The sequence below is a fragment of the Phyllopteryx taeniolatus genome, chromosome 14 (assembly GCF_024500385.1).
Source record: "Phyllopteryx taeniolatus isolate TA_2022b chromosome 14, UOR_Ptae_1.2, whole genome shotgun sequence".
NCBI classification, from domain to species: Eukaryota; Metazoa; Chordata; class Actinopteri; order Syngnathiformes; family Syngnathidae; genus Phyllopteryx; species Phyllopteryx taeniolatus.
This window is the reverse complement of record NC_084515.1, coordinates 7,668,586-7,690,908: the sequence shown is the minus strand read 5'-3', so window position 1 is coordinate 7,690,908 and position 22,323 is coordinate 7,668,586. Positions and strand designations below refer to the sequence as shown.

General features: G+C 40.3%; 1 protein-coding gene across 2 annotated transcripts in view; it reads left to right on the top strand.

The window, feature by feature from the left end:
• Positions 1-13,071: 13,071 nt before the first annotated feature.
• Positions 13,072-22,323, top strand: part of LOC133489173 (leucine-rich repeat and immunoglobulin-like domain-containing nogo receptor-interacting protein 3) — a 66,484-nt gene continuing 57,232 nt past the window's right edge. Inside the window, exon 1 of one of the 2 annotated variants that reach the window (XM_061798005.1) lies at positions 13,072-13,182. The gene's annotated coding sequence lies outside the window, so the exon portion shown is untranslated. Of the gene's footprint in view, positions 13,183-19,051; positions 19,529-22,323 lie in introns of those variants that run through there. The other variant, XM_061798004.1, reaches the window with a different exon arrangement.

The window sequence follows — 22,323 nt, the reverse complement described above, 5'->3', positions numbered from 1 at the left end:
GACTCATTTTCAGACTAGAATCCCATCTAGTGGGGCCAGGACAAAAGAAAAGGATGATAAACATACACATAAAATTCTATGACTTATGCATGTCTGTTCACAAATAGAGAAGGATTACCTTGCTTTCCGTCCAGTGTGGTTGGTTTCATGAAATGTGAGAATATCCCTTAGAAAAGGTGAGATGGAGCAACTGTACAACAATCACTCTATTGTTTCACAAGATGATGATATCCATAAATACAAATCAGTGCCAGAAACAAGGGATGCAATGCAAATCAGAGCACACGCGCTGTATCCATATTGGAAAACTGAATAGAAAGCAATCACGCAATGATAAACAATTTGGGAAAAAAAGCGATGATGGGACAGATGTGCTCTTCCCTCAACACACATTTGTCAGCTCATTACAGGCTGCTCTTTCATATTCATTCTTTATTTGCATTTTTGCACAAATAAACAGATTACGTTTTATGGGTATTGTCTATCTTGGACATGGTACTAAAAACATGTTTAATCTTCATTTCATAGTAATGTGAAGTTGTCAATATATATTTTTGTAAAAGCTGCATGGATGTAAAAGCTGGGTTTATACTGTACAGTGGTGTCTTGAGATACAAGTGACCCGACTTAAGAGTTTATCGAGATACGAGCCGTCGTTCGTCGTTGTAAAGTTTTGAGATAGGAGCGCTGTATGGTGGCAGTGAACTCAACTCAAGGGGCTTCAAGCTGTTTAGTGTCACTCCTATTCAAAGTTTACTTTAAACATAAAACAAAGAGAATGTCACACTGTGTATTTAAAACAACCACATAGCTTTGCGTTAGCAAAGTCTGCTTAGCTTAACGCTAATACATTATGGTAAACGCCACAGACGGACTAACGAATAGCATCAGTGCTGCAGTGTTATAACCGATTAAGCAACGGATATTTGAACACAAACTGTGCACAGCATATTTGCATGTCTGAATTATACTGCCCCCAGAGGGCCAAGGCGCACACACCGGAAGGAGCAGCACAATCTCCATTGAACTGAAGAAAAAGATATGGCAATTTCTTTACATTCTATTTAATTATGTCATTACTATGATTTTATAAAGTACAATATTATAAATATGTTTTGTTGTTTTTTGGGAGGTTAGAACAGATGAATAGCATTTCCATTCATTTTAATAGGGAAAGAGGATTTGAGATTTGATTCTTTTGAGTTAGGAGCCTGTTCATGAAATGAAATAGACTTGTATCTCAAGGCCAAATGTCATTGTATATGTATTCATCTTTGTTTTTTACATTTCAATCTTTGAATGTTGACTACAGAAAGAAGACACAAAGCTAAGATCGTAGATTAACAAGGCCATTTCTTTATATAGTGGCGCCTCAAGATACAAGTGACCAGTCTTTTCGAGATACGAGCCGTCAATCAGAGGTTTTGCTTTGATTTGTGAGCCCAAACTTGAGATACAAGGGCTGTATGGCTAGTAGCGTGCAAACACGCAAACGAGTCAGTGTGGGCATCGACCCCCCCCCCCCCCACACACACACACCCCCCCCCCCCATCCCCCAATGATCTTTCACGGTACACCAAGTTGTTTAGGAATCCCTGTGATTAGTCGTAGTGCAAAAGATACCTGCATAGTTTAACAATTCTGCTGGATGTAGATTGACACTGTCATATAAACCTTTCAGTACGCCAAATAATTGATTGTGAGATGTTTTCCAAAAACAGAAGCTTTGATCCCAGCAGGGGATGTTGACACATTGACAATCCAATTAATATAACATCATTTCTGGAATCAGTACGGTGTCTCTGAGATAAAGAAGCTAATATAGATGAGAGGAAGGCACCAGATAAATTACCTTCCTGACAGTTTTACACACATCAGAGTGCACGCTGCTGCACTCCTCTCTGTGGGGGCCTGGGGCGAGCTCTGTATTTGATAGTAAAGCATTTATTTTGGAGTAAAGTTCCTCCCCTAATTTAAAATGCAATTAACTTATTTCATTTTGAATGTGTGTGCGTGTGTGCGGGGGGGAGTGCGCCTGCGTGTGCGCGTGCGTGTGTGTGTGTGTGTGAAAGAGAGTATATGTGCCCTCATCTTGCTTCAGGACTTTAGATTATTACAGTCCATGTTAAAATTGAAAAGTAGGCATGATGCTATAATCTGATCCCCACTTAAACTCACATTAAAGGGACATATTATGATAAATGAATTTTTCATTGTTTGTATACAAATAGTTGGATCTCTGGAGAAATGAAACAATCAAGTAAAGCTTTTGTTTGCTGCTTATTTCCAAAATGTGTCTATGAGTGAGCCATTGTTATGTAGTAGTTAATTAATTTACACAATACCTCTAGCCATGATTTAGGAACTGTTTTAAATTGTGAAAAAATATGCATATGTGTCCTTTAAGCTAATATACGCACTTTGGACACTTCATTGTGTACAACGTCTCAAGCAAATACAATAAAAATGTTCTTCTGTAATATATTTATACCTTATTTATTCACATGAGCGGGCATGCTGCAGTGACATTCTGCACTACATAATACATGACACTACATTTACATTCACAATAATAAAGACATGGTTCAATGCATACCTTGTTTAAATGTTTTATCTCACCTCTTATTAGAATATGCAAATATTCCTAATAAAGTGGCCAATGAATGTACAGTGTATTCTTTATGTATACTCTGTCACTGATATACTAGAAGCAACATTATGTGGTACACAGATACAGTAACTCAGGCTGAAAGAAAAACCAACAGTAAATCAACAGTGCAGAATGGGCTAGTGATATAAAACTGAAAGAATATATTTGATTCTCTCACACTGTGTTAAAGCCGCCATCTGGATATCAAAACACAATGCTCATTCTATTCATGTCTGTCTTATAGCTGCCACACTTTTCTGCTCCAAAACGCTTCAGAGTCAGGGCAAACAATCATTTCCAAACGCAATGTCCTGGGAGCCTGCTGGTCTCCGGCTCAAAGAATAAAGACAGGCGGGGGGTGGGGGGGTGGTTTAGAATTTAGGCCGTCAAAGGTCCCGATTAGCCGTGTGTGATTGTGAAACAGATGTAAATGAGCTTTTAAGCTATAGCTAGTGAGGTGACATTCTCTTGTGCTACCTCATTTATCCCCCTCATCCTCTCTTAAGCTGGGTACCAGACAGACGTTGGAGGTATGTGCCTCACTTTTTTGGAGACGAGGGACTTCTTATTTGGGATGGTGACCCAGATGGTCTGATCTTCTGTCTATCATGCTTCTGTTTTTGGCCTGAAATACTTGCATCTTCCATACACTGTGCCCATCACTGTCAGTGCTCCCTGCAGGAATCTGTCTGGTCTGTGGTGGCTTGACTTCACATCATACAGTTGACTGTATGGAAAAAAGTCCTGGGACACACCTCTTGAATAATTAATCAATCAGACGTTTTAGTTGCCTCTAAATTCTTCATGTTGTCAATATATTTTTGACCACTATATCGTTAGCCTAATAGCATAATTCCCTAAGTCATTTTTAACTTTTCTATCACAATAGTAATTAAAGTCAATTTCTGAGTGAATTGAGACAGAATCATAATTACTTCAGTATATATAACAGTGCCTTGAGGTAGAAGTGATCCAATGTAAAAAACAATTTTAAATACGAGCTGTTGTTCCACCAATATTTTGCTTTGACTTGTGAGAGCAGATATAAGCGCCGTATGGTGGTAGTATGGTGTTGGTGTATTTTAAAACAACCCTATAGCTTAGCCTTTCAGTTTGCTAGCTTGATGCTAACACTAATTAGCATCAATGTTGCAGTGCTATAACCCTTTCAGGAACATATGGAACACAAACGGTGCAGCAACAAGTGTAGAAAGACAATTTAACAGCGCAGTTATATATTATTTATCCTCTGCAAAGAACGACTAATATTAGTGCTGTACCAATGAGCTAAGAGGAACTGAGATGTCTTAATGAACAGTATATCTGCTTGTCTGTCTTATAACACCAGAATGAGCAGCACAATAGGCATTCAACTGATGCAGTGTGACAAAAATAGTTTAATTATATATTCTTTATCCGCTGCAACGAACGACTAATATTAGTGCCGTACCAATGAGCGAGGAGGAGTTGAGATGTCTCAATGAGCAGTATATCTGTCTGTCTGTCTTATATTGCCCCCAGGTGGCCAAGGTCGGCACACCAGAAAGAGCAGCACAATGGCCATTCAACTTATGCAGTATGACAAAAACTTAAATGTTCTTATTCTATTTAATTACATCATTACTGTATACTTTTACAAAGTACAAAAAAGAGCTTTGAGGTACAAGCGCAGTCACGGAACAAATTCAACTCGCAAGCTATCTCAAGGCACCACTGTATATACTTTTGTGATGTTTTTGTTTGGTGGTGTGCCATGAGATTTTTCTAATGTAAAACTTGCCTTGGCTCGATTAAGCAAACACGTACAATACACAGTCATGGCAGTGTGGTGCTAAAGCCGTCTGATGACAGTCATTTGTGATGCAGTTTTAGGAAATACTTTGCACTAAAACGGTTGACATTGATCGTTGTTGTCTACCTGCTAGGCTGCACGTTCCTTTCCTGTTATTTTGTAAAATAGAAGAGGATCAAAATGTAAACATCCGGTATCTGTAATATAAGCAGTGCCCTAAACATGTTACTTGGAAAAAAAATGGTTAATTATGGCCAGACCTGTGAGGTGGATGGACTATCTCGGCAAAGGCGAAGTGTTCACTAATACAGACTTAGACAGATTTGTGAACAATATTTGAGAGGAATAGGCGTTTTGTGTACAAAGAAAAAGTCTTAGATATTTTAGTTTGGCTTATGAAAAAAATGGAGCAAAAACTAAATGTTGCGTTTATATTTGTGTTCAATAAAACTCCTTCCATCCATCCATTTTCTGAGCCACTTCTCCTCACTCGTGCTGGAGCCTATCCCAGCTGTCATTGGGCAGGAGGCGGGGTACACCCTGAACTGGTTGCCAGCCAATCGCAGGGCACATACAAACAAACAACCATCCGCACTCACATTCACACCTACGGGCAATTTAGAGTCTCCAATTAATGCATGTTTTTGGGATGTGGGAGGAAACCGGAGTGCCCGGAGAAAAACCACGCAGGCACAGGGAGAACATGCAAACTCCACACAGGCGGGGCCGGGGATTGAACCCGGGTCCTCAGAACTGTGAGGCTGACGCTCTAACCAGTCGTCCACCGTGCCGCCTTCATTAAAACTCATGGACACAAAATAGGCATAATGTGTGTGCAAAATGCTAATTTGTGGCCATGAAATATGTATAGCATTGTACAAAATATTAATTTGTGGGTTTAATATCATTACAGTGAACTACTTGGATGTCTGGGTGAGCAAATTAAGTGCATCTTTGCTTGAAACTGCAATATGCGACGTCATTAAGGACTAAAGTCCTAGCTTGTAGTTTCTGCGCACATTATACACACAGTACTTTGTGGCCACAAATTAGTATTTCGTGCATTCAAATCAGCCTTTTGCGCACACCATTATATCTATATTGTGTATTTGTTACAAAGCTTTTTTTTTCGCAGACATGACATGGGGCAAAATTGTTAAAGCAAATGGAAAACACCTAAGCTAGAAACTGCAATATGCAATGTCCTTAATGCAAGTATCTTTTCTTATTCTGTCCAGGAATTACATTAATAATATTCATTTGTATTTTATGCACACTTTATAACTTCTCCATGGCCATAAATTAATACTTCATGAAAACGTTACGCCTATTTTGTGGCCACAAATTGAATTTTGTGAACATGTTACATCTATAACAAGTATTTTTTTCAAATCTTTTTTTTTTTTTTTTTTTTTTACGAAGCCCCAGACATGACAAGGGAGTTTTTTTATTATTATTCTGGGCACAACATACAGTAGATATAACGTGCGCATGAAATACTAATTTGTAGCCACGAAATAGGTATAGTACGGAAGCGCATTTCTGCCACATCAGAAAAAAAAGTTCAGTATGATGCTATAACGTGATAAAGATCACGTTTTATCAAGATAATATCAAATTAGTATTTGGTGGCCACAAATTTGCAACTTCTGCGCACGTTATAGCTATATTGTGGCCACAATTTTATTCCCTATGTCATGTCTTGGGTGCCATATCCATCCATCCATTTTCTGAGCCGCTTCTCCTCACTAGGGTTGCGGGCGTGCTGGAGCCTATCCCAGCTGTCATCGGGCAGGAGGCGGGGTACACCCTGAACTGGTTGCCAGCCAATCGCAGGGCACATAGAAACAAACAACCATTCGCACTCACAGTCATGCCTACGGGCAATTTAGAGTCTCCAATTAATACATGTTTTTGGGATGTGGGAGGAAACCGGAGTGCCCGGAGAAAACCCACACAGGCATGGGGAGAACATGCAAACTCCACACAGGCGGGGCCGGGGATTGAACCCGGGTCCTGAGAACTGCGAGGCTGACGCTCTAACCAGTCGTCCACCGTGCCGCCTTGGGTGCCATACTAAAGAAAAAAATATGCTATTGCGTTGTCATACCTGATACCGTGTCCTGTCAGAGTGAAGCTTACCACGCTCCCATCATGGTTTGATCTTTTTTATATAACGTGATTTGGTGGCTGCTCGCTGTCGAGAAAGAATACACGCTCACTGCTTGTGTCAGTAAATGTTGCAAACCGCCTCCACATCCTTGTCCTTCCTCCAAGAGAGCAGCCCGAGGACAAACAACAGTTTTTCTCATCTCAACATGCGCGCTCGCATGTTCATCACAACCTCTCTCATCCTTTCTACCGCTGCTCCTCCTTTCGGCTGTCACCTTTCCGCCACTAGTCTCCCTTCTTCCCATGCCCCCAATTCTCCTTCCATCTACCTTATCGCTCTCCAGTCAGGCCTCTATTGATCTTTATGCTCTTTTGCTGTCATATCGCCATATCTTCTAATTTACACATCCATTCACCTTGCAGGGTTCCCTCTATTTTTTTTATGCAAAATAGGTCCATCCCTACCATTTTAAAGTGCATTCCAGACCCACTCGCAATAGGTGAAAATCTGTAGAAGAGGCCATATGAAAAGACATTTAATAGTTTTACACCCTCCACACATATTTAAACTTACTAAAACACATTTTTAAAAGTATTTCTCACTCTCTTACTCATACAGTTCTCCAAATAAGAGGAAAAATTTACTCACTAAAAGTGACACACCAAGAAAACGCTTGCTGTAAAACTGACACATAAAACAAAAGGGAATTAAACATCGTCTAGATCAAAATTTTCAAAACCGTTAGCAGACATACAATGTGAAACGCCATTTATTAGCAAATGGAAATTCGCATAGATGTCGCAGAAATTACAAACCTTTGAATAACTGCTACTTTAACACATACGGAGCTGCAACACATACAAATAACATTCAACAATAGTCCAAGGCAGATACTGTATTCTCTCTACACTGTGGGAACAATGACTATAACAGAGAGTAGTTTGGGACCTTCTCTGCCTCTTCTTCTAGCTGTTAATTACCCTGCATGTCTCCCAGCAGACCTCAGTGCTTCCCAGCATGTTGCGCCACAGCATGGTAGTACACTAAAGACGTGCAACTCTAGATTTTGACTTCCCTGTATACTGTTAAGATTCATTTGAAAAAAATTATTCCTTAAAAATGGATAAAGCATTACATTAGCATTATGCGATTAACATAACATTATGCACAGTTTGAACATTAATACTCCACTTACATGTACAAGGAACATAGGTACGTGAATTATGCTTGAACAAAAATGTATTGCACGTAAATTTAAATTTAAATTAATGTTTGAAAATAAACAATTCTACACTGAACTGTACTTAACAAATGAACTGTACTGTATTTACAAACTAGTTAAAGCCACTTTCCCATTATGCACAGTTTGAACATTTAATTCAGTGATACTTTCACGTAACATTTGAGGGAGCCCGCGTATCACTAGTGGTATGTGTACCATACTTTCAGAATCGCTTATTCAGTCTATTTTGCGGTCAGTCTCACAGCTTCTAAAAGTTTGACCATCTTTTTCATCTCTCCACTATTCACCTAGCTCTTTGGATTTGATTTATTCTGAATGCACGCACACAAAGAAACACACGCACGCACACAGTGACGGCTGCCCACTGTGCATCAGAGTGAGGCAATGTGCAGTTGGAGTACCTTCAACCCACTGCTTTGCTGCTTCGTGATGGAGGGCAAATTGCTGATAATGTCCTTTTCTCTCTGGTAGTATACAGCTGAAAAAACACACCGCCTCTGAACATTCACATCCAGTTCTTAAGAGCTCTAGGATGTCGGTTCGTCTGGCAAAACTGTTGCCGCAGAGGCGATGATGCCTCTGACTGCGGGGAGAAATAACAGCCATCTTTGTTTATTTTGAGAAAATAGGACAATATAGTAGGAAATAATTGAGTAAGAGCTAACCATGGCTACCAATGTTCGACAGCATATACGATGTATATTGCATTTATATCCAACCATTTTTTTTATACTACTTAATTTCAGGTACATCCTAGACTTGTCGCCAGCCAATCACAGAGCACATATAGACAAACAAAAATTCACACTCACATTCACACCTTCGGACAGTCTTCAATTTACTAACGTCTGTTTTTGGAATGTGGGAGGAAGTCAAAGTACCAAGAAAGATTCAAACGCCGAACCTCAGAGCTGTGAGGCAGATGTGCTAACCACTAGTACCCTGTGCTACTGAAAAATAAATATAATTCATGACTGCTGGCACATTCTGTAATAGTGACTATTGAATAACTCACTAACGTCACTGTGTCTGCCTCATGAACATGTTTGTGTTCCTCGCTTAACTGTAACAGCTGCCCTTTAATGACTATATTAATTATGACAATGCATTTGAGGTTACAGTAAACCCATACCTATTTTTTGGGTATTCACAAATTTACCAATTTGTGGTTTTGTTCTGTAGAACTTATCCTAAACTATTCATAAAGTAGTTATGCATTGTTTTGATCTCTTGTTCAGAGAGCATAGGAGGAAAATAGCGCTTTGGGACATTTCTTTTGAAATTCAAGCGACATAGACATTAAAAGTGAAGAGAGAGATGCTGGTTTTAAGTCAATACGAGGTCTTTTTTCCACTTTCAGCCCCAAAAATAATTATAATAATAAAAATGTGGGAGAGACTTTGTAAACACAGCTGAGAAATGCAGCTGAGACACGCCCGAAAAGCATGCGAGTCGCGCTCCTTACACATGCAGTGTGACCGCACAAATTTGTTAACACAGCTGCTTAAAATCTGCACACTTAGCCAGTGTGTTCCAGACATTAACCCTTAAAATGATGCAGCCAAAAGTATAAATTTTACATTAAAAGAACCACTTCCAAAATGTAATAATTATTCAATAGGGGATTGACACTTTTTTCCCATTCCATTTACTTGCCTGGCTTTCCAACATGCCTACACCACTGATTGGTAATGTTGAGATCAGTAGCATGAGTGGGCGGCACGGTGGCTGACTGGTTAGAGCGTCAGCCTCACAGTTCTGAGGACCTGGGTTCAATCCCCGCCCCCGCCTGTGTGGAGTTTGCATGTTCTCCCTGTGCCTGCGTGGGTTTTCTCCGGGCACTCCGGTTTCCTCCCACATCCCAAAAACAAGCATTAATTGGAGATTCTAAATTGTCCGTAGGTGTGAATGTGCGGATGGTTGTTTGTTTGTATGTGCCCTACAATTGGCTGACGACCGGTTCAGGGTGTGTCCCCCGCCTCCTGCCCGAAGATAGTTGGGATAGGCTCCAGCAGCCCGCGACCCTAGTGAGCATACAAACTAGTTAAAAAAACAAACTAGTTGCAAACCCACACAGGCACGGGGTGAAAATGCCAACTCCACACAGGCGGGGCCGGGGCCGGTCCTCAGAACTGTGAGGCTGACGCTCTAACCAGTCACTGGCCACCGTGCCGCCAGTTGTGTGCATTGCATGTGAAATCCTTGCTGCCCTCTCAAAGGATCAAACAATTCATTTCGAGAAACCATGTTATTAAGGAAAAAAAGAAAATATTTCTCACTGTGTCTTCTAAATGTCACTTGCAGGACAACGTCTGCCTCGGGTATTCCTGATTGTGAATGAGAGATAAACGTCTCCACAGCCTATACGTTGAATAAAATGGGTGCTAAAAGCTTCTTTAGCAGGTACCCTCTCGCTCATATAAATTATTTGAGATAAGAGTGATGCCGGCACCGTGGAAGACTGGTTAGCACATCCGCCTCACAGTTCTGGGGACCGGGGTTCAAGTCCCACCTGTGTGGAGTTTGCATGTTCTCCGCGTGCCTGGGTGGGTTTTCTCCAGGTACTCCGGTTTCCTCCCACATCCCAAAAACATGCGTGGTAGGTTGATTGAAGACTCTAAATTGCCCATAGGTGTGAATGTGAGTGTGAATGGATGTTTGTTTCTATGTGCCCTACAATTGGCTGGCGACCGGTTCAGGGTGTGTACCCCGCCTCCTGCCCGAAGACAGCTGGGATAGGCTCCAGCAGCCCGCGACCCTAGTGAGCATAAGCGGTAAAGAAAATGGATGGATGGATAAGAGTGATATGAGTGAATATAAATTATGTTTGAGTGGGAACATTTCAAGCAGGTTCAATAGAAGTGTAACAATTCACTAACCAGGTTTTTTTTTTGTCTTTTAGTGTCAGCGTTGAATACCAATTATGTCAGAGGTGCTGAACATGAAACATTGCAATGGAGGGCGTTAACATGAGGTTTGATTTAAATCAACACACTGAGGTATTATGAGGATTTTCAAGTCACTTTTAAATGTCTCAGTGTGTTCATTTTTTTTCCAAACTCAGACTACAAGCCACAAAGCATTTGCATTATTATCCATCCATTCATTTTATTTCATTCAGCCCCTGATGTAGAGAGACCGTAATGTTTAAAATAGTTTACCCCTCCCACACACTTTAAAGACATTTAAACTTTTTAAAACATACTTTTCAAACACTTTGTAACCGTATTTGAACACAAAACAAACACACAGAAAAAAGGAAATTACAAGCATAAAATATGTAGAAAATAACAATGCAGCATACTTGTTGCTGTGTCTGTGTACGTGCGTGTTCCTTTAAGAGGCGGGGTCTGACGGAGTGGCATGTGACGCTGACGACTCTGTGTGTGAGTGTCTGGGCGTGAGTTGTGGCTGACAGCTGCGTGCTCACTGTTTTTAACTTTCCTCTGTTTCAATAAATAGCTGAAGGCGATTTGGTAACTGTGGCTCTCCTTTCCCACATGCAAAGGCATCACAGTAAGTGCAGCGGAAAAATCCATAAAAAAAAGTATGCCACGATATGAACCTCCGAACTGTGTGGAAGATATGCTAACGCACTACATTAATTTATCCCCCCCCCCTAAATTATACAACCATACAACGCCCCATTCCCTTCCTCCCACCGCCATCTTCGCTTCCACTTTTCACCCGAATCACGTCCCACTTGCTCCCATGTCCCCTCCAACTCAGCTCCTTTGTGTCTTTTATCTGGGACCCTCCTCATTTATAGCACATTATCCCTTTTTGATATCCTCCATGTGTCTGTCGTGCGTTTTCCCATCTGTGCCTACTTGCGCCTGCCTCTTTCTTTCCTTATCCTTCAATTTCACTGTTGCTTTTCTCCACCCTTATCCCCCCCACCACCAAACCTCCAGTCTATTCCCTTCCTGCTCACCACCCTGCTCACGTCCAAGTCTGTTTCCACTGATAAGGCGCTCACTTCCTTGCACACACACACACACACACACACACACACACACACTCATACACACACACGCAAAGAGATAACAGTGCTTAATTGCCATCATAGTTAGCATCACAGCTAAGTGTTATTTCAGTCCTCGCGACATCACAGCTAATGAATGTGTTGTCTGTGATCTAGCGCAGGAGTCGGGGAGATGGAGGGAGAGAGAAAGAACAAACAGAAGAGTACAAAAAGTTCTTTTTGTCAAAACACATTCAGTGCGGGTTGCATGGAAAACAAATGTGCTACTTGACAGCTCACGGTAATCTCAGAAGGAGAGAGAGTGGTGGAAAAACTGCACTGCCCGGCTACAGTCAGTCTATCCGCAGCCAAGCCAACTAGGAATTGCAATTTCGCTTCAAAATTGCATGTGAATGCCCTGACAAATAATCCCCATGATAGAAATGAACCCAGGACTCTGGTTGATACATCACAGAATAAAAAAGGCCCTCTTGTGGCTGTGAGCTATACACTTTTGATGCCATATTTTCTGTCTATGATCTATGACAGTGTGCCTTGAGATTAATTATTCAATTTCCCTGAATTGGTCCGACATTTATGATCTATGTACTACAGCTAACGTATCTTTGTTCAGCTATCTATGCCAGCGACCTATAGTGACAGGCAGAGCAAATAAATGCTCTTCCACTAGAGGGCAGAAGGTACGATTAACCTGTGTGTACATCTGTTGCCATTCAGATAAGAGAATTATGTATTTGCGTTCAGCTAAACACTAAACAGTTGGCACTTATTGACCCATTTATTGAGTGCACTTTTAGGCGCCTCTTGCTTTATGGTATGGTATGAAATTGTAAATACTGTACAGTTAAGTAGGCGGCACGGTGTACAACTGTTTAGCACATATGTCTCACAGTTCAGGGGCTGTGGGTTCAAATCCTGGGTGGAGTTCCACATTCTCCCCATGCCTGTGTGGGTTTTGTCTAGGTACTCCGGTTTCCTCCCACATTCCAAAAACATACATGGCAGCGCAAAGCTATAAGATGTAACTTCTGTCACCCTTCTATGCTGGAATTCAAAAGAAACCATTGCTTCGATGTGATGAAGGTAGGCCCTTGTATGTGATGATTCTACAACATTTTTATTATGTTTTGCAGGACAGCCAGTGAGGAAAAAAGATGGACTCTTTGCAAGAGGCAAATGTTGTAAATTCACTATTATTGCTGCGTTTTGTGCATGCATTACTCGGACGTTTCTGAAAACTTTGTTTATTTTAAGTCAGGCACCTTGTTGGGCGGCTAAGGGGTCCTCGGGAAGATGTGCGGATTTTGGTCGTGGAAGTGGTTGTTATTGTTTTTGTTTTGTTTTGTTTTTTTATGAGGATATCAGACAGAAAGATCCCAGGCAGTACAATGCAGACAAAGTGAGTCATTCCCTATTATTGCTGTATTTGTGCATGCTCATACTGGGAAAAAAATCCAATAAATCGGCTAAATCGACTTCAAAAATAGGTCAACGCAAACTTTCTGTCTTGAGGGTCCGCGGGACCCAACAATAAAAATAAAAACAAAACGTTCCGTCCGGAAACATGTTTGCGCTGGCGGGAAGCTATGTTTCACACGGATATTTATTGTAGATGGATGCAGTGTTGGGCCATTGATTAACTTTGCCAAAAACGACAGAAGAGCGTCTGTAAGTGATTTTAAAGATACTGTTAGATGTGTCATGTACATATAACATGATATATGCGTGAGCTCAGTAGTTGTTGGTAGTTTTTTTTTTAACCTAAAATGATAATCGCTATCGTGCTAATGCTAATCGTGATTGCGAGCCATTTAGCATTAAACATTTTGTTGTCTCAAATTCTGTGCACCGAATATATACCATACACTCAGTACCAACATATACAGTTTAAAGATAGAAGTCAATTCCTCATAAATGGGAATAGAATACGTTAGTAGTTTCAAAAATTATTATAATTTTTTTTTTCCGGGGGTTGGGTTGCAATTATGATTCGATTGTTCAATCATTAATCAATAGAAGGATGGATTCTAAAATGATTCGATAGTGACAGCCCTAGTGCATACATTGTTCGTTATGTATATTTTACATCAGGCACCTTTTGGGCAGGTGAGGGTTTGCTTGTTGTTTTTGTTTACGCAGTAATTATTGTATGATTATTTTCTGCTGCAGAAACACAAAATAATGTTTCCTGAGCTTTTTACATAAGACAAGGGGCTGCACTCTGCCCATTTCTTAGTAAAATGTGTCATTGTTGTGCTATCATTTCCGCTACATCATTTTCGTTGTACCACTAAGTGAGCTAGCACGGGAAATGAATATGTTATTCACTAAATAAAAATAATAATTAAAAAAAAGATTAAAAAGTGAAAAATACAGCAAAATGTTAGAGGACCTGATGGGCTTAATCAGCATAGCGTCGTCTCCTCTAGTAGTGGCTTGGGTGAAAAGGAGTTAAAAAAAATAAAGTTACATACTGCATGTTGTTTGTCTATATATGCCCTGCGATTGGCTGAGGATCAGTTCAGGCTGTACCCCACCTCTCACCCAAAATCAGCTAAAATAGGCTCCAGACACACGTGACCCTAGTAAGGATAAGTGTTGTAGAAAATGGATGGATATATAGTTAAGTATTATTGTAAAACACAATATACATTCTTTATATGCTATAGTGGTACGGCTTGGCGGCTAGATGTTGTTTTGTAGCCTGAAACGTAATTTGTTTTGGAAAAGGTCATGTGATACAACACTGCATTTTTGACTGGCTGTTACATCTGCAACTTTACAACGCCATTCGTCTGCGATTAAAATGTTGAATCGCAGAAAAACTAGTTTCCGACGGTTGGCCACTTATGAAAATTATTTGCAGAACCCCGCACACACGGCGGAAGAGTTATATCCCATTTGGCCACGTCGCTCGTGCGGCGGGCCTATAAGTTATACAGAGTTCTTCATTACTTAACTTCTCTATTACCCCATATATATATTGCCCCACTGTTGCTTATGTGTAAATTCAGAAGAAAAGCATGTAGAGAAATGGATAACAATAAAGACCTCTGTGTTAAAGTGTGCTTGAGTGTAAATTCTAAAAGACATCAATTTGAGCAAATAAATTGTCTTTAATGTTATGCCATTCAAATTGTGACATAATGAAGCTTTTTTTTAATGTATAATTAAAAACTGAAACCGCTTTTTCACCCGCCTGTATTTATAAATTGTATCCAGACAGTGACATCCTCAGTCTAGAGTTACAGGATGGGAAATAGTCGGGGTCATACGAGATGTGTGGTATTTTTGTGTGACAGCGGCCACCATGTAAGTCCACTTGGCTCCTAACTGTTTGCCTGTTGAATGGCAAAATGTGGAGAAGTTGCCAAACACAACAGTAATGAACAAGGCCCGTGATTAGTTGTATGACACCGCTGCTGAGAGCAAGTGATATATGAGCACTCAAATCAAATTTCCTGTTTCACTCCCGAGCAGTTGCTTTCGCGGTGGAATTCATTTGCATATTTGGTGGTGCTTAAGTATAAGGTGACAAGAAAAGTAAGTACGTGCATGAATCATTCCTGTGACATAAACACAAGCCTGGAAAGTAATGACATACACTATTCTCAATTTATTGCAAATGTTTTCTTGAATTTGACTCTGTAGTTAATGCAATTAACTCCACAGTGTATTCTTTACAATAGCATTTTTTGAAAAATATCCTGCCGTTTTTAATGATACATATTTTCCATGTTAGACAGATGAGGTGATATTATGCCCCAGCCATTTGATATTTTTACGTGAGTACACATACCACATAAAGTCGCAAAGTCAAATGTGATCCTTTTCTGCTCTAAATGTCAACACAATGAATGTCCTCCCAATGGTGGCGCTTTCACAAAGTCACTTGGCTGTAACATGGACGCCAATAGTATAAAGGTCTTTACATTGGGAACTATATCATGACCTTGACAAAGTAAGGATATTTGGTTTATGCAGCACTTTTCACAGAGAGGACTTACAAAGTGCTTTACATAGTTGAAATACACAAAGGCAAACATAGTTAATAAATATACAGCATTAGGCAGGCTATACAGTCCATGCTGTATATATGGCAGCATAATGCAGTCATGCAAACAAACGAAGAAGAGTTTTACTCAACTACTGTAAGTGACTCAGTAATCTGCAGTATTAGTCGTTTTTCGCAGAGGATAAAGAATATATGGCTGTGAACATTGTTATATTGTTTGTCTACATGTGTGGCTGCACTGTTTGTGTTCAAATATTTCTTAAAGCGTTATAACACCACTACATATATGCTATTTGTTGGCCCTCCCTGGAATTTCCCAATATGTGTAAGCATTAATTTACCAGACTTGAAGGCAATGTTACGTGTTTTTTTTAAATACACAATGTCTAATTCTCTTTGTTTTATGTTTAGTTTGTGTTAACAAAAATAGATACATAAGTTAAATACATCTGTTTTTTCTTGATTGTATGAATCATTTTTACAATGGGTGCCCTTTTGTGGCTAGATCACCTGCCCGCAAAAAAGTCTGTGCATGTGCCTGATGTTTAGTAGTGATGCCTGTTTGCTACCTGCTTATTCTCTGCTTAACTTTTTTTTTTTTACTTTGTAAATTTGCTATCATGGTGGCATGGTGGATGACTGTTTAGCACATCTGCCACTTCTGAGGACCTGGGTTCAAATCCGGCCTCCCCTGTGTGGAGTTTGCACGTTCTCCCCGTGCCTGTGTGGGTTTTCGCCGGGTACTTGTGTCTGAATTTTTTTGTTTTGTTTTTGGGGGAATAGGGACTGGAGTGGATTGATGGCATTTTCATTATTTCCAATGGGGAGAGATGATTTGAGAAAAGAGTGTTGAGTTTTAGGCATGGTCATGGAATGAATTAAACTTGTATCTCAAGGCACCACTGGAAGTTGAAATGTCCATGTTGAATATGGTCTCCATAGAGAATTTGCAATAAATGCTACACACATTACGATATGATTGGCCATGTTTACATGCAGCATAGGTGGCAGGGTCAAACTGGTTCAGAGGTTTTGGACTTGAGTTTGGACTTGGCCTCTTTACAACTCTTCATGACATGCTGACACGTGCTACCCCATGACCCCAGTGTCACAAGCCAGACTTCTCCTTTCCTGCCATTAACTCTTCACTGACCACAGGGACAGTCAAACAGGCTAGTGGCGCGTTCTTGTGCACACATGTCCACATGTGCCTGCTGTGAGCTGATTAAGGCTGACAAGGCAAGAAAAGCGAATAATATAGATGTCTATTTTCCCTCTCCTTCTCTCTTCCCTATTCCTTCACCCTGTGTGCTTAAGGCAAAGTGGGGTAGGGGATAAACGAAAAAAAAACATGGATGTTTTTATAGTCTCAAACACCACATTGGGAAACTTACCATTTATGTCTATGGAGAGGTTGGGACTTGATAAATGCCTGCAACAAATTGTGGCATATTCATATCACCAGACTTATGACAATATACAGGGTGTTCAGAAAGTCACTGTGTACTTATATTTTTATTAACAGACATGTACCTTCTGTATTCTAAACTGAAACATGTCTGTTAATGAAAAAAGTGCAAAAGTGACTTTCTGAACACCATGTACCTTCAAGTTGAAGCTTGGGGAGGTGTCGCTGAAATTGGAACGTATCTTATTGTAAAATGAGGCCAAGTGAAACTGCATAAAGGGTGACAGTAGCTCATCTGCAAGCTCTTGGTTTTTTCAACCAGGGGGTCACGGTTCAAGTCCCGCTGCGAACAAATGTAAAATGGGAACTAGTGGTTAGAGAGATGCTGATTTGCTTCCTACTGTCGAGGCTCCTGTTGTCTTCTTCTTGAGCAAGGCACTGACCCCACCAGCCCGTCATTCTGACAGCTCTCTTCACATGCCTGCATGTGTGTGTGTGATCTCATTCTGTGTGGTGTGGAGAATTTTTTTATTTTATTTTGCTTTATTTAAGCACAGTGTTAATGTTCAAACTCCACATAATGTTACAGTGGAAAACAACAATACTAAATGTATTCGTTTTTTTATTTTTTTTATTTTTTATTTTATTTTATTTTATTTTTTTAATGAACAATTCTACAAAATTAGGGTATCTTAATGTTGATTATGACGGTAGTACTTAGAGAGCTACTTTGTTTGGTGTTAGTTGTGTAAAAAGTTTGAGAATGGCTGGTCTACATCTAGGTGGCACGGTGGCCGACTGGTTAGAGCGTCTGCCTTTGCTTCAACAAACTATTCTGTTGCTTGTGCAGTATGCTTTGGGTCAACGTCCATCTGCACTGTAAAGCGCTGTCAAACGAGTTCTGAAGCAATTGGTTGAATCCAGATAATATTGCCGGAAACACACTATTCATCCTGCTGCTTTTGTTAGTAGTCACATCATAAATACATACAAAGAAACCAGTTCCATTGGCAGTCATACATGCCCACACCGTGACCCGACCACCACCATACTTCACTGATGAGGTCGTTTCTTTTGGATCTTGAGCAGTTCCTTTCCTTCTCCATACTCATCTTTCTGTAATTGACTGCAAAGGCTTTGCAACTAAGTATTAAAAAAAATTACAGTTTGATTTATGATTGTTGATTTGTCCCATTACTTTTCGTCCCTAAGAAAGGGGAAGCATACAGTATATACAAAATGTTGTAATTCCTACACTATTCACCTCTTTTGGATGGAGATAGTCAAATTCAAGTGGAAAGTCTGCAGTTAAAGCACATCTTGTTCGTTTAATTTCAAATCCTTTGTGGTAGTATACTATAGTTGTTTAGAGCCAAAAACATGAGAATTGTGTCGATATCCCAATATTTATGAACTTGACTCCAAGGTAACTTGTACCCTTTCCACTGCCAAAATGTTACTAATACTGTATTGTCAAGCTGGAAAAGTACACTGACAATCCATATTACCCCGAAATGTATGAAATATTTTTTTATGTGAAAAATATCTTTCTCTCCTGTTTTCTCTCCCCTAACCCATCTAAGCAGTCTGTGTTTTTTCTTCCACACCGATTGTTTGAAGAGCCCCCCTCAACCATACAACTCTGTAATTTGTGAGTCCGAACAGCCGATAGGCAGTGACTGAAAGGATGAAGGCAGGCAGGGGGGGTTGAGATAAAGAGTGAGAGAGAGAGAGTGAGAGAGAGAGAGAGAGAGAGAGAGAGAGAGAACGAGAACGAGAGAGAGAGCGAGAGAGGGGTGGGAGGGGGGGTGATGAAAAGAATACTAAACAGGAGAGACTCTCATACCAAAGCGGGCAGAGGCAACCACCACATCCTCTCTGATAACCTCAGACCTGAGCTGAAGGAGGAGCTGGAAGGCACCTTGACCTATGGACACCCTTCAAGGAGAGGACAAATCTTAACACCCCCCCATCGCCACCCCCCCACCGCCCGCTTCATCCTTGTGAACGCTGTCATTTCCACCCTTGATTCATTCTGCGGACAAGATAACCAAGAGTGAAGGGGAGGTGTGTGCAGACGATCCTGCCAGAGCGAGGGATTGAAGGAGGTTTGGGGGGTGAGAGAGAGGAGGTGTGAGTGGCAGGTGCCGATGCCAGACTCCCAGAGTGAGAGGGGGGGATACTGAGGGGGTGGGCACCTGAGGAACTCGGCACGTGCGGCGGCATTTTGGTAGCCAAGAGAGACGGACGACAGAAAATACATTCATATACGCGCGCAGCTGGGCAGATGAGGAGGCATCAAGGATCACTGTTCAGTCCTGGGTATGAACATGCACACACAAAATGTACATTTTATTTTTTACTGTTGATGTTGTTGTAGAACTGCACTGCATCGTACTGAGCAGTGAGCCTAATATTTTGAGCCTCTTGTTTAGCTGAATATGGTAACAAAAACACAATTTGACAAGGATCGCAAATGTGTGTGTGTGTGTGTGTGTGCGTGTGTGTCTGTGTGTGCGCGTGTGCATGCACGCATCTTCAAGGCTGACAACTATCTATTCTGACAAAGCTCCCGACTTTACCTTAAATCAGGGATGCCCAAAGTTTTTCCTGTATGCCAAAGAAATTGAAGAGGGGGGTTATATTAATATATTGTAGGTCAGGGGTCACCATCATGGACTTCATAAGTAGCCCGCGGGCCTGTTCTAAAAATAGCTCACCACTGATGCTACATTGTGATTTCCTAGGAATGTTGTGAGGTGATCAATTGCAGAGTTATATCAAAATAAAGTTAGTTAATAGTTATCTGCTTCCTATCTTTTCAAATCATTATTAATCATTAATGTGTCATCACATAGAGGAAATTCATTAATTAATAGTAACATATAATTAAAGGTAATTTGTTACTTCATATGTGTGTATTATTTACTATTAATTACTAATTTATTTACAGTAAAAAAAATAAAGAAAAACACATTTGAATGCATTAAACCTCTTTTAATTTTTTTTTTAAAATGGTGCTATCTTTTAACATTGTTGCTGTCTTTAATTCTGTTATTAGAACATTGATTCCCAACCAAACTGCCAGAGAGATTATCAGGTATGCTGTGGAAAATCATGTAATTGCACTTCATTGGTCCCAAAATGATTTATTTATTACAAATACTGTATCTTGGTCCAACTATCTAGTGACGTATATTGACAGGCAGAAAAATTAAATGCTCTTCCATTAGATGGCAGACAGTAATTAGTGTAACTTGTGTATCCACTTTTTGTGCCATTTTTGTTTGGTGGTGTACCGTGAGGTTTTTTTTTCTCATATAAAATATGTGCCTCTGCTTAATATAGATTGGGTAACACAATTAGATTATGCGCAGGACCAGTACAAAATATGCAGCGGAATGTGCTAGACTTTGGACACCCCGTGACTTACTGTATATACACCTAAGTGATGCACTGTGTGTAGGTATGAACCTCCACTCACTGATGCCTTATTTAACAAAAGGTTAACGTGGCCATTTCGACATTGCTAATGCCATTTCTGTAGTTAGCAGACCGCATAACTTGTGTGACTGCAGCTGAACGCGTGGCGTCGGACTTGTTTGTGTACTGTGAGACCTGTGTAGTTTCACTTAGCAATGCCACGCAGTTGGTTGCCACGTGTGGTAACATGACATGCAAGGCTATGTATGAGTGGCAGTCATCGACATACGTAATTCAAAATGACCTCTTACACACACGAGTGTGACTGAGATGCTGTCATACACATGAATGAAACGTGTATTTCAGTATATTTTATGAGCCACTTTCAGTATGATCTGTTAAAGGATTTCAATAGTGTGTAAGAGAGCATTTAAGTAATGTATATACAAGGACTTACATATTTGCAGTGTGTTGGGCAGCCGATGAAGAGATGTCAGAATGAACGTTTTAGTTTGGAAAAATGAAACAGCTTCCATTTCAACTGAAATGTCTCTTACAAACACTAGTGAAATGCTCTTACAGACACAAGTTAAACTCTTTCATACACATTACTGAAACACTCTCATACACCCTACTGAAAACTTTTCGCAAATCATATTGAAATACGCTGATATTATTGATCCGACCTTCGACTTTTTCAAAATACCAGCAGTCATTTGGTCGATTTATTTATTTGCTTTGACTTGCGAGCAAAACCTGCATAATAACAGTGACCTCAACTCAACTGACTTCACAAAAAGCAGCAGTTGGGCAAAAAGTGAACAATTCTTCAAACAAAAAGAGGCTTCAAGGTGTTTAATGCCCGTTCCAGTTGATGTTTACTGTCAAACTAAACATAAAACAAAGAGAATGATGAAGAAAATCACACGTGGTGTTTTTCTAACAACCTCACAGCTAATGATAGCACAAAATGCTAAACACCATGGATGGGCTTACAAATAGCATCGATAGTTGCAGTGTTATAACTCTTTAAGAGCACAAATGGTTCAACACATGTAAACAAAATAACAGTATTCACAGGCATATATTTATCCTCTGCGAAAAATGACTAATATTACTGCAGTTTACTGAGTCACTTAGAGTAGTTGTGAAACTCCTCTTAGTTTTCATGACTGTATTATACTGCACCCAGACGGCCAAGGAAAGATCTGAAATACTGAACACTTAGTCACTAAATTAATTAAACTTGTCTCTCAAGTTTTAGTGTGTATGAGAGCGTTTCAGTTGTGTGAATGAGAGCGTTTTAATCGTGTGTTAGAGGCAATCCTTAATTATGTCCCTGACGGCCCCTCATAGCCACGTGTGGTGTCGCGTTGTGACTCAAAACAGCAGGTTTGCACATGCGTGAGTTCTTTCCTCATGAAAAGATTTTTTTCCACAATCTTGTCCTTCTTTCTGTCTGTGCTTCCAATTATAAACTGTCACCTCTCTCCCTCCATTCCTGATCTCCTCTTTCACTCTCTTGCCAAGCAATTACCTGCACCTCTGCCTCTTCACTGTATCACTGCACCCTTTTTAATCATCAAACTAAAGAATGGCTGTTAATTTCACTGCCATTTTCTAACGTTGAACTCGAGTGAAGCGCAACCTCGGAGTCGGCTGGTACGCAGCAGCTACTTCATGTTTCATTGCAC